We start from the raw sequence: 11,931 nt of genomic DNA, 5'->3' as shown, positions 1-11,931 counted from the left end.
AGGTACGTAGAGTCCGAGTTAGGAGTGAGCTCCCCGGTGTGGCACTTCCGGGCCTGTAGATCGTCGCGTCAGTGTGTGTATCTCAGAGAGAGTAGCAATGTGTGTGTTGTGTTTGTTGTGTGTGTGTGTGTGTGTGTGTGTAAGTGTGTGTGTGCGAGTGGATATACGCATGCGTACTTCGTTCCCCCTCATGTAAACTTTTCAGAGCAGTGTGTGTGTGCGAGTAGATATACGCATGCGTATTTCGTTCCCCCTCATGTAAACTTTTCCGAGTAGCAGTGTGTGTGTGTGTGTGTTGTTGTGTGTGAGTGTGTGTGTGTGTGCGACTGGATATACGCATGCGTACTTCGTTCCCCTCATGTAAACTTTTCGATCCTGTATGTGTGTATATGTATGTATGTATGTATGTATGTATGTATGTATGTATGTATGTATGTATGTATGTATGTATGTGCGTGCGTGCGTGAGTGCATGCATGCATGTATGTATGTATGTATGTATGTATGTATGTATGTATGTATGTATGTATGTATGTATGTATGTATGTATGTATGTATGTATGTATGTATGCACGTACGTATGCACGTATGCACGTACGTATGCACGTATGTATGTGCGTGCGTGAGTGCATGTATGTATTTATGTATGTATGTATGTATGTATGAATGTATGTATGTATGTATGTATGTATGTATGTATGTATGTATGTATGTATGTATGTATGTATGTATGTATGTATGCACGTACGTATGTATGTATGTATGTATGCACGTACGTATGCACGTATGTATGTATGTGTCTGTCTTCATGTCTTGTGTGAATTGGTTCACATATATGTATGTTTTTTCACTCATATATGTATTTACTTATGTCTGTATTGATTTATTTATACTTATGCTATAGTAGTTTATTTTTATTGATAAATGCATGCAAATACACCCTTTTCGTATGAATATGTTCTTCTAATGTGTAAAATAATTATTTTACATTTGGCGCCTGGTAGTACGATGGTTTCAATTTGGTTCGAACTCACAACGTACGGTACCGAATCACCTAGCGGAGAAAGCCACAGACAAAACCTCTCGGCCAAATCCCCAATCTCAAAAAGATTGGTTCAATAACCAAGCTAAAGTTGTTACAATTCTGACTGCGCCCTCTCTACTCGCTGTAGAGTTCGTGAAGCATTCACGCTCTCACACATACTATCATACATCGCACACAAACTTTATCGAAGCGAAGCAATGAATACATCGCTTAACTGGGCGGAAGACAGCCTCGGGGACAATTCTGTCCACCAGCAGAACTATCAAACCAGGGTAGAGAATACGATGGTTTCAATCGGGTTCAAACTCACAACTAACTGCACTGCGGAAAAACTAACGTTCCGTCCAAAAACTTGCAATTTTTACATAAACTTATTGACACAGGGGCTTTCTAAAATTCTTTGCTTGTGTCCTCGTTCATATTCACAAGAGTTTTCTCTCTTTCCTATTTCCAGGCGTGATAGTAACGATATTTTGTATCAGTGACAACGTTGATAATAATACTTACTGGCTGATAAAAGAGATATCTTTTATTAATGTCATGTTATAAAATACTTTGCACCACGGTTGCTCTACCCGAGGACGTTTTCGTATTTGTTTATCTACGAGCACTAAAAAACAAATGGTGGCGCCCATGAATTTGGTCGGGTACACTTCCGATTACTTGCATAGTATATAAGTAACCTGCGCATGCGTAGTCAGTAAGCCGCTGGCGCGACTATTACAACTACATGTAATCACATTTGCGAAGCATCTTGCATTATTTGATCATTCACAATTAAAAAAGGACCGGATTTCTAATTTCGAACATTTGTGTTTGTTATTAGCTCTTAGGGACTGGTCAGTTTCTTCGGCCTGGGGGGGGGGCGGTGGATTATTTTTTGCCGACGTCAAAAAGTGGCTGACCCCCCCCTCATTCCAACTTTTGAAAACAGGGTGACCCCCCTATTCCAAATTTCGAAAACAGGGTGACCCCCCAGCGCGCGACATAGGTAAAACAAAAGGTGGACATAAATTTTATATATATATATATATATTATATATATATATATATATATATATATATATATATATATATATATATATATATATATATATATTATATTTTACATTTTACATATATATTTATATTTTAAATAGTCTTTCTATGTTTTATGATATTGTTGACATGTCAGTTGTAAGATAGGCATTTCAAAGTGTCAATCTTAAAGTTTGAATACAGTACATTTTGAATGAGCTGTATTTTGAATGAGTTGTGAATGTATTTCACACTTTCTATGCTTAACCAGATGGCCTGAACTGTTGTACAGAAATGGATGTCAATCATTAATATCAGAGAGGAAAAAGCAGTGAATCAAAAACTTTGATGGGTGTTAAGACTTGCCAACCATCCAATTAAATCTCCTGAGGAGCCATAGAGAGCTTTTTTAGCCAAATCTGATGTGTACAGTGTCTGAGAGGACCTTTTCTTGTAACATTGAAACCATAAAAGCACAGCTAATAATGACAAAAACTACCCTTTTTAACTGTTATTTTGTTCATAAAAAAGCATCTTTCTACAGAAAACCTGTGACACAAAGGAAAATAATTGCATCAATGAGAAGGAAAGATATCTTGTCATTTTTCTATCTCTAAAATAAGTCACTGTATCAAATATATATTGTGAAATATATGTGCATGTTGCTTTCTCATACTGAATTCTCATAGAGAGAACAGAAAAGTATCAGGAATTTGTCATCCTTTTCATATGAAATGCAGATTTCATAATGTACACTTTCACTTTGTAAACATCAAGATATCTCTGATTTATTAAAGTATGGCGCCCGAAGGGCGCGCTGAAAAAATATGACTGATTATTAAAGTTACGCGCCCGAAGGGCGCGCCGAAAAATACAACTGAATGATGAAATTTGTGGCTGACACTAGCATTTTAGGCAATGATGAGCCTGTGTCAAAATTCAAAAACACACTGACCCCCCCTATTGGGTATTTCAAAAACATGGTGACCCCCCTATCACCAAGTCAAAAACAGGGTGACACCCCCCCCCCATGAATCCACCGGCCCCTAGGCTGAAGAAACTGACCAGTCCCTTAGAGCGATGGACTCTGTTTTCATTGTGCCATGGACTTTTGAAAGCTATGAAGCACGGAGAAAACTATGACTGAAAACAGAAAGTGGCAAAAACACATTCCACTATACAGTTTCACCTAGAGATTATAGGTCTTTACATTTAAGCAAACTTAATTGCGAGACTTAAATAATATGCAAAATCACTAAGTCCAACTAATGCAAAAATGTACACCATAATTTATTGTCATCTAATAGTCTGAACAAGAAAAAATAATTGGTACATAATGGCTGCATGATAGCTTTGTTTTATCGTGTTCCCCTGTAAATCAATCCGTCTACAGAGAAATTCACTTCTAAGCAGTCGCTTAAGACATAAAAATTGGAACGAGGTAATAAATAGCAGCAAAGCCCCCTTCTAGAAGCGAAGGTATCTCGGGTAGAAACGCACAAAAGCTTCCCCTTAGTATGCGATTAATTTCCCTTCCATGTATACTCCCATAGGTGACTGATATCGTAAAATCTTTCGTTTTTCGATAACGTCATGATCATAAAACCAGCAGGCAAAACACGTTCTCGTCTTAATGAAAAAAATGTAATGAATATACCTAGACTGCTCACATTTCAATTCAATCGTCACTTAGTAAGAATGCAAACCACTGGAGAGACGGGCTGCAAATGAACGTATTTGACGGTAATAAATAGGAAAAGGCGACACTTCCCCTTGAAAGGTTATTATCAGTTGTCAGTGCTTTTAGTGAACGATTGGTGTTCTGCAGAATGGGGGCATTAATTCAGTTGGCCTTGAAATACAGGGACTGTGACAAAAGGTAATGGTCGTCTTCAGCATCTTCTATCAAACTATTCCTCTAATCAACAATGTGTGTGGACAGCTTGTCGACGTGAAGACAGAAACTTAACAGTCTGAATAGTTCAGTCTACTCGGTCAAGAGCGCCCTTCATATTACCTCTTCAGCCACAGTTACGTTTCTTTCGTTCTTCGGCGCATTATTGTATTTGTGACGGCACATAGGGCGCGTCAGAAACAAATTACAGGAGTTTATTTAATGTAAAATATAGAACTTAAGAGAGTCAATAGAATATCTGCGTCCTATGCCCAAAGCCAATCATCGTCAAATTTAGTCACCACAAAGATAAAGTGAAAGTAATGGAATAAGTCAGCAGTTTGAAGTAAAATGTCGATAGAGCTGGAGAAGATTTACGGAAATGGTTCTCGGAAAACGGAGAGTACTGTGGCCCATTATGAATCAAGCGATTAAAGATGGCGAACGACAACAACACCGTATGACCTGGTGATAACCAAACTTAAAGGCGACATCTATGTGTGTGATACTAAAGCCCAGAAAGTTGAACAGTTGATGAAAAGATAGCGAGGGAAAATGTCCTCTTCCTGAATCCGTTTATTGTGGTTTTGTTGATTTGGGATGTAGAAGGCCGTCGATCATATTAAACATCATTTGTTATATCATAAAATGATGAAGTTTGGACTTTATGGTGGTTTCTATAGAACACTTAAATCCATGTACAAACATATCTTATCATATGTTCGCACGCACAAAAAGGTGTTACACAATTATTCGAACGCATCTGTGGAGTCCAACAAAAGACATTTATCAGCTTGGAAGTTCCCCATCATTTGTTGATGATCTGGGACAACTACTTAAACATATATTTTCTGAAGTCTATGAGGGCGTCCTGAGACTGATACGCTTCCGTTTCGCTTATAATTTGACTTTATTCATGCAATAATGTGCCCACTGTCGGCCCATAATGAACGAAAGGAAACTTTGCTCGACATAATGTACGAGGCGAAGCAGAATGTATGGAGTGCAAAGTTTGCTTGACTCCATTATGGGCCTGGAGGCAAGCGGATACATTATCGCTATTATTTTACAGTTTTGGCGATGTCAGGCAATTTGTACGTAAGGAAAACATTTGGGACCACAATACCGGATAATACGATGCATAATCAGTAATAATCTAGGGGATTACGTAAAGATAAATCTGATAAAGCTGTAATATAATTAGTTATAATGTCATCGACCTGCAGAGATTACTGAAAATTTAGTCAGCATATTCTGCCAAATACGCGGACTGAATTATTGTAAACAACTAATGATACGTCAGTACTCAGCAGCCAAGTAAGATTACCAGAAATATTTGCAGCATATCAACATAAAAGCATTCAACAGACAAATGTTTGCAGAAACTGACCATGATTAAACGCAAAGTAAAGACCTGTTGTATTTTGTTTTATTTCGGAAGTGAGTTAAATCATTTATCGAACTTTATCAATCTTCATATTTTTTACTATAGTATGGTAAATCAGTTTGTTACCTTTTGAATGTAGAAAAGAAACTTAGGAGGACCTACCTTTCTTCGGAAAGTTGTGCTTAACGTCTCACTGCATTTTCGTATACTACGATATCAACCAATTAAAAAAACACTGACATGGGGTTGACTGAAGGAAGATAATGCCATGATTCCATTCAAATCTGTGCTTAAAGTAACTCCCTCCAAAGAGGGCAGCAAAACGCAGATTGCCCTGGGATGGGAAGATTATTCCTTAATGTGCAGTGGCTGACCAATAATAACACTGAAAATGACATTTCAGCCATTCACAATGAAAACATTGAGAAACATACGACTTATAAAATAATTGCTCCCACTCCCTTAATAGTGTCAATAAAATCTCTAAAAATTTTGTTTTTCCCTAGAATGAACGAATGTATACACCACAAGTGTTAGATTGTACACAGAGCCTATATATTTGTCAGATCAAGATCGGGGGTTAAATACCTTGACAGTCACATCTAGGATTTTTCTGAACCAGTTAGTTTTTAGATGATAAATAATGTAGCCTAACCACAATTTTCGCAAAACTACTGATGGTTCACGCCATCAGCTCTTTTCGTCTATGGTTACTAGAACGGGACCTGGTCCAGTATCAGCTTGCAAAACAGTCCACCCAAGGCTGCCACAATGCGTTACTTCGGTAAGATTCTCTAAGACTTTATTTGCCTAAGACTTTTAAAAATGTATTTCCCGCACGTCATCATAATCGCGTTGAGCTCCAACGTCTTAATCTAAATCATTCAACAGCACAAATCGTATCAACAGATGTTTGATCAATGATGTCAGCCTGAATACTGATTAAAATGTCGTGTAGGTAACTCCACTTGGACATGGTAGACATTTGCAGCTAATGATTACCAGATATGAACTGAAAATGCTCACGTGTTTCATTATATTGCAGTTATGTGTAAATTTGAACCTTTGCCACATGTTCGCAACTTCCTTGAAAGTGTTATTATCAACATAATGAATAATATTCCGCACAGATTAATTCTAAATCCAAATATATATACCCGATCAGGAAAGTTTATTCAAATAAAATCAAGTCAATTCAAATAAATATCTCCAATTTCAGAAGTTCGTTAAATATTTTAATTAAGAGTTTGATGAAGTTAAATGCTTAATGACTTTCAATAATAATCATAGTATCTTCAATATACATACCAAGTTTTGTCAATTTTGATCAAGTCAAAACAGATATATATCCCTCATAAGGAAAGTTCATTAAATATGCAAATTACCATTATCTTTTATGTCACCCCTAATATCTTTCACAGCTGATATATCTTCATGTGATAAATATTTGTAGCGAATGTCATCAAATTCATTAAATATACAAATGAGCCCTAAATTAACTTGACACTGTTCAATGTTTCATAGCACAATTAAATATTTATCAGATCCATATCTGTAGCACGTTTCACAAAATTTGGTGCCGTAATTTCAGAGTTATATACCTAATTACAAAGTTCATTAATATGCAAATGAACCCTTAATTAACTTCACACTACTAAATGCCTTACATTTTTAGAACACTCTTAGGTATCTGTCAGATCAGTATATGCAACAGTTTTCAACACATTTAATGCAGTTATTTCAGAGTAATATGACTATTTATCAAACTTCATGAAATATGCAAATGTGCTATTTATTAACTTAACACTGCTCAATGCTTCTCAGTACAATTGGATATATATCAGATCAACATCTTTAGCAAGTTTCATAAAATTTAATGCTGTAATTTTGGAGTAATATCATTAATTACAAAGTTAATTAAATATGCAAATGAACCCTTAATTTACTCCACACAACTAAATGCTTTACACTTCAATTAGATATCTGTCGCAGAAGTATCTGCAGCAGATTCCATAACATTTGATGCAGGTATATCGGAGTTATATATCGGAGTTATATTACGAAATTCATGAAATATGCAAATGAGCTATTTGTTAACTTGACACTGCCAAATGCTTCTCAGTACAATTAGATATTTATCAGATCAATGTCTGTACCCGATTTCACTGACTTGGATTTAGTAATTTCATAGTTATATACCAAATTAAAAAGTTCATTAAATATGCAAACTTAATTAACTTCACACTACTCAATGTTTTACACCACAGTTAGATATCACTCGGATGTATCTGCAGCAAATTTCATCACATCTGCTGCAGTTATATCGGAGTTATATATCGGAGTTATATTACAAAATTCATGAAATATGCAAATGAGCTATTTATTAACTTGACACTGCCCAATGCTTCTAAATATAATTAGATATATATAAGATCAATATTTGTTGCAAAATAATTGCAATCATACCAATCCATAATCCAATAACACTAGGTCAAAATTTGTAAGACAATAGTTGTAAACATAGACACAAAACAGCACAGAACAGACAGTAAATAGACGGTACACAAACAAAGTCAAATTCATGAAAGAAAGATATATGGACCTCTGGCCAAAAGACCAAGAAGTGATGTCAGGTGTTTTGAAAATAGTAAGCGCATCCTGCCCCACATGTGGCACCCGCCATATATCAATCTGTAAGTCAGATAGGTAGTGGTCACTAACTAAGGCCCCATGTCACTGATGCCATCAGTGATCATTTGTCGAAGAGAGATATTGTATTTATCTACCAGCTTGTGATACCTGCCAAAAAAGCGTTTGAATGTAGAGACAAGTCTTGCTCTGGTGTAACCTTGATTTAACAGTTTGTAAGAGAGATGGCCATGTCTCTCTACAAAATCACCATATGAACTGCATGCTCTTGCATATCGAATAAGCTGGGAAATGTATACCCCATAAGCAGGTGAGAGTGGAATATTACTGATGAGGTGATGAAAATTGATTATACTAAAGTTGAAATCATCTCTCTTGTCATATAGCCTAGTAGAAAGGTGACCATTAGAGTCAAATTCAAGTAAAATGTCCAGATATGAAGCAGAAGAGGCCGTTCCTGTAGTTTCTTTAATCTCCAATTCTGGAGGATAAATCATAGCGAGATATTTACTGAATTCAGAGTTATTCAATGAAATAACATCGTCTATGCATCTAAATGTAAGGTTGAAAGTACGAGCTACAGAGACCTTTTTCTGCTTGATAAGGTTCTGGATAAATTCTGCCTCGTATGAGAACAGAAATAAGTCGGCAAGTAAGGGAGCACAGTTAGTGCCCATGGGAATTCCTATACACTGTTGGAAAATGTGTCCTCCAAATTCAACAAATATGTTGTCAATGAGAAAATCAAGCATACTGATAATGTCTTTCTCGGTATAAAACACTTTAGCGTTAGTAATATTTTTAACAAAATATGTAGAATTATACCCTAATACCACATATTTGTAACGGCGTGAACCATTTTTGTAGAAAAATGCTTGGTTGATGATGTTTTTCAAGCGTTCTTTAAATTTATCATGTGGTATTGTGGTATACAATGTGGAAAAATCGAAAGTTTTAATTGATGTTATTTTTGAAACAGATTTTGATTTCAAATTTTCCAAGAGTTCCCTAGAATTTTTTAATATCCACATTTGATTTATACCAATCAGAGAAAAGACACCATTACAGTATGCTTAAAGTCCCCGTTTAACAGTACAAAGAACAGAAGTCAGTATCTCCGATAACTCTGTTGTTGAACATTTTTAAGATCCTGCGATAAACCTAGCTTTGTAAGGTGTTTTGTGGAGCTTTGGTATCCAGTATAAGCTAGGCAACTTATTATGGTCATCCTTTGTTGTAATATTAAAATTCTCCATGAATGACTTATGGTTTTGCCAAAATTTCAGATTTGTTGAACATTGATTGTTTGTAAGTGGAGTTTGTGGAGGTCTTAGTTACACCAAGTTCGTCTATAAGACATTCAAAATAATACTTCTTACAGACAAATAGCAAGCATCATCAAGTTTGGAGCAGGAATTTCAGAGTTATGTCACTAATAACAAAAGTTCATTAAATATGCAAATGAGCAGATAATTGACATGATACTCACAGTATCATGATAATATTCTGAGATTGTCATCTGTGAAAAGTTTCATGAAATTTTGTGCAGTATTTTTTGATATATGTCTACACTGTCATTACCGTCTCCATAGGGAAACCATTGTACGCAAAAAAAACGATATTGCATAACTTCATTAATATGTAAGCCACACTAACCAAAATCTAATCAGCTCTTGAGAGTAGCATATGGTACGTGTGTACCAAATCTGACTTGAATCCGTTTGCGTGTTTTTGAGTTATCGTGTAAACGGACAGACAGACAGATACACACACACACACACACACACACACACACACACACACACACACACGGACAGACAGACAGACATCGCTATGACATTAGCCCACGTGTTCACACACGTGAAAATGACGCCCCTAGTGATGTTTCACCAGAAATTTATGCTAATTGATACGATTTTCAAGGGTCCCGTAACTCTTTATATTCACAATAGTCTGTATTTTTACACAAGTAGACAGCGACCTTTACTAAAAGAGTTTCAAATCAGAGTTCAAACCAAACTAGCATATCGATTGGATGCAGGTATCAAACTTCAAATGTATGTCACACCTACCTGAAGACATAAAATCATCGTCTCCGCAGAGACACTTTGCATCATCTTTGAAGCTAGCCTCGAGTGATGAAAACACATTCAATACACATAAATGGAACATTTCCAACAACTTCAGTCATGCATGGTTTCGCATGAGATAGGAACACCTATAGGAAAACGTTTTATTCCAATGGTTTCGGAAGTAAATCGTCTAAAAATAAGGAAGAGCCATAATGAACAACAGGAAATGTATTTCTAATCTGTGTAAGTCCAATCCAATCCAAACATAACAAGCTTGACAATATTATTAAAGTTTTACTTCGGTTACTTTTTGCACTGAAAATAAGAATACCTCTTTACTTCAACGAACACTAATTTTCAAGAGTCGGGTGAAGTTTAAACTTCAACATAATGTCAATGTCGACCCGGACTTGGAACTAGAGAACCACTGCAAGTGAGCTTCTTAAACTTGGCACAGTGCTCACAGCATATGTGAACTCGTTGGATTTTCCGACAATCTTAATCTTCTAAAGAACGACAGTGCTGATCAAGTCGAAGTTTGGCATGTGGCGTGAGTTCTTAGAGTTTGTTAAAATTGGCGAATGTTTAAAAAAATATAATCATTTACAACATTTTTTCTTGTGTCCCTTCTATTTCATACAAAGCTATTTGAGATTTGGCAGTCCATGTCAGGTTTTCATAGTGATCGAACGCATTACCTTTGAGTTTGCGCAGAAGTGAGTTAGTTTCTGCCAGACGTGGTTCTGGATGAAACTCCCCTGTATCACGTTCGCGTTCAACGTTCATCGCGTTCAACCCATTCACACATTTCAGATGAAAAGAGGACACAAATCATCGCGTCCACCACACTCACGTTCACAGACTTGAACCAAGTCTAATGCGTGCTGTCTGCCAGATAAAGTTTGCACATAAAATCGCAAGCGGTAAATGACCCTTGTCACCATATTGGCAGTAAGCTAAACGCGTTTAATTTCACTTATCTGTAAAATTAATAGACTTTCCTCCGAAAGAGTGTATGTGTATGTATTATGTCTACAAGCACACTGTCTATTATAAACTTCATACACTGAGATCAATAACCGGATATTTGATGTATTCTATCCTTCTTTGGAAGGAGTTTTAAAAAAGAAACAACATACTATTCCACATTGCGTCTGACTGATTGCAATGACTCTACTTATGACGTGACCGAGTGTAAGACTGCATCAAATATAATGCACGATAGATCTTACAAGTTCTGTACCCCTCTGGCCTATTAGCAGTGAAGGAGTTAATCTTGCTAGCGAGACACTGTCTTGTCAATCTGAATTCAGTAAATAAATTCAACAAAATCACACACAGTTCTCGCAAAAGAAATAAAATACAATAGTCCCTTAACGAAAATATATATACGTCCTTGCCTTAAATTACGGCAACTTCAAATGTTAAGTAAGTTTAAGTTTATTTAAAGTTATAATCTTCTTTTCGGAAAAATGACAAAATAGGAAAAAGATAATTTTATTTCGTATCTAAGGTCTAATGCCAATATGATTGTGCAGGTTGGTGGCGCACATCACAGTTTCAAGTCTGATTATTCTGTTTATCTGATCGAGCTTGAGATTACCTGAGAATGAATGTTTGACTCTGGTCATTGTTGCTGAAGAAACCTTCAACCCTTCCACTTTAACTAATTGAAAAAAGATTACAAAATGAGGTTTTGTAGCCCTCAAAGTCTTGTATTAGACATGCAACTTAGTTCGACATTACATATACTAGTATTTGAGATTCAAAATTGTTACGTACAAAATATTGTTCAATAGGGTCGTTTTATTTAATGATCCATTAGCTGTAACTTTGGTCATTTTTTTTAAATTTTGTTTGTTCTGTGT

Source organism: Ptychodera flava, chromosome 15, assembly GCF_041260155.1.
Source record: "Ptychodera flava strain L36383 chromosome 15, AS_Pfla_20210202, whole genome shotgun sequence".
NCBI lineage: Eukaryota > Metazoa > Hemichordata > Enteropneusta > Ptychoderidae > Ptychodera > Ptychodera flava.
This window is presented reverse-complemented; position numbering follows the sequence as displayed.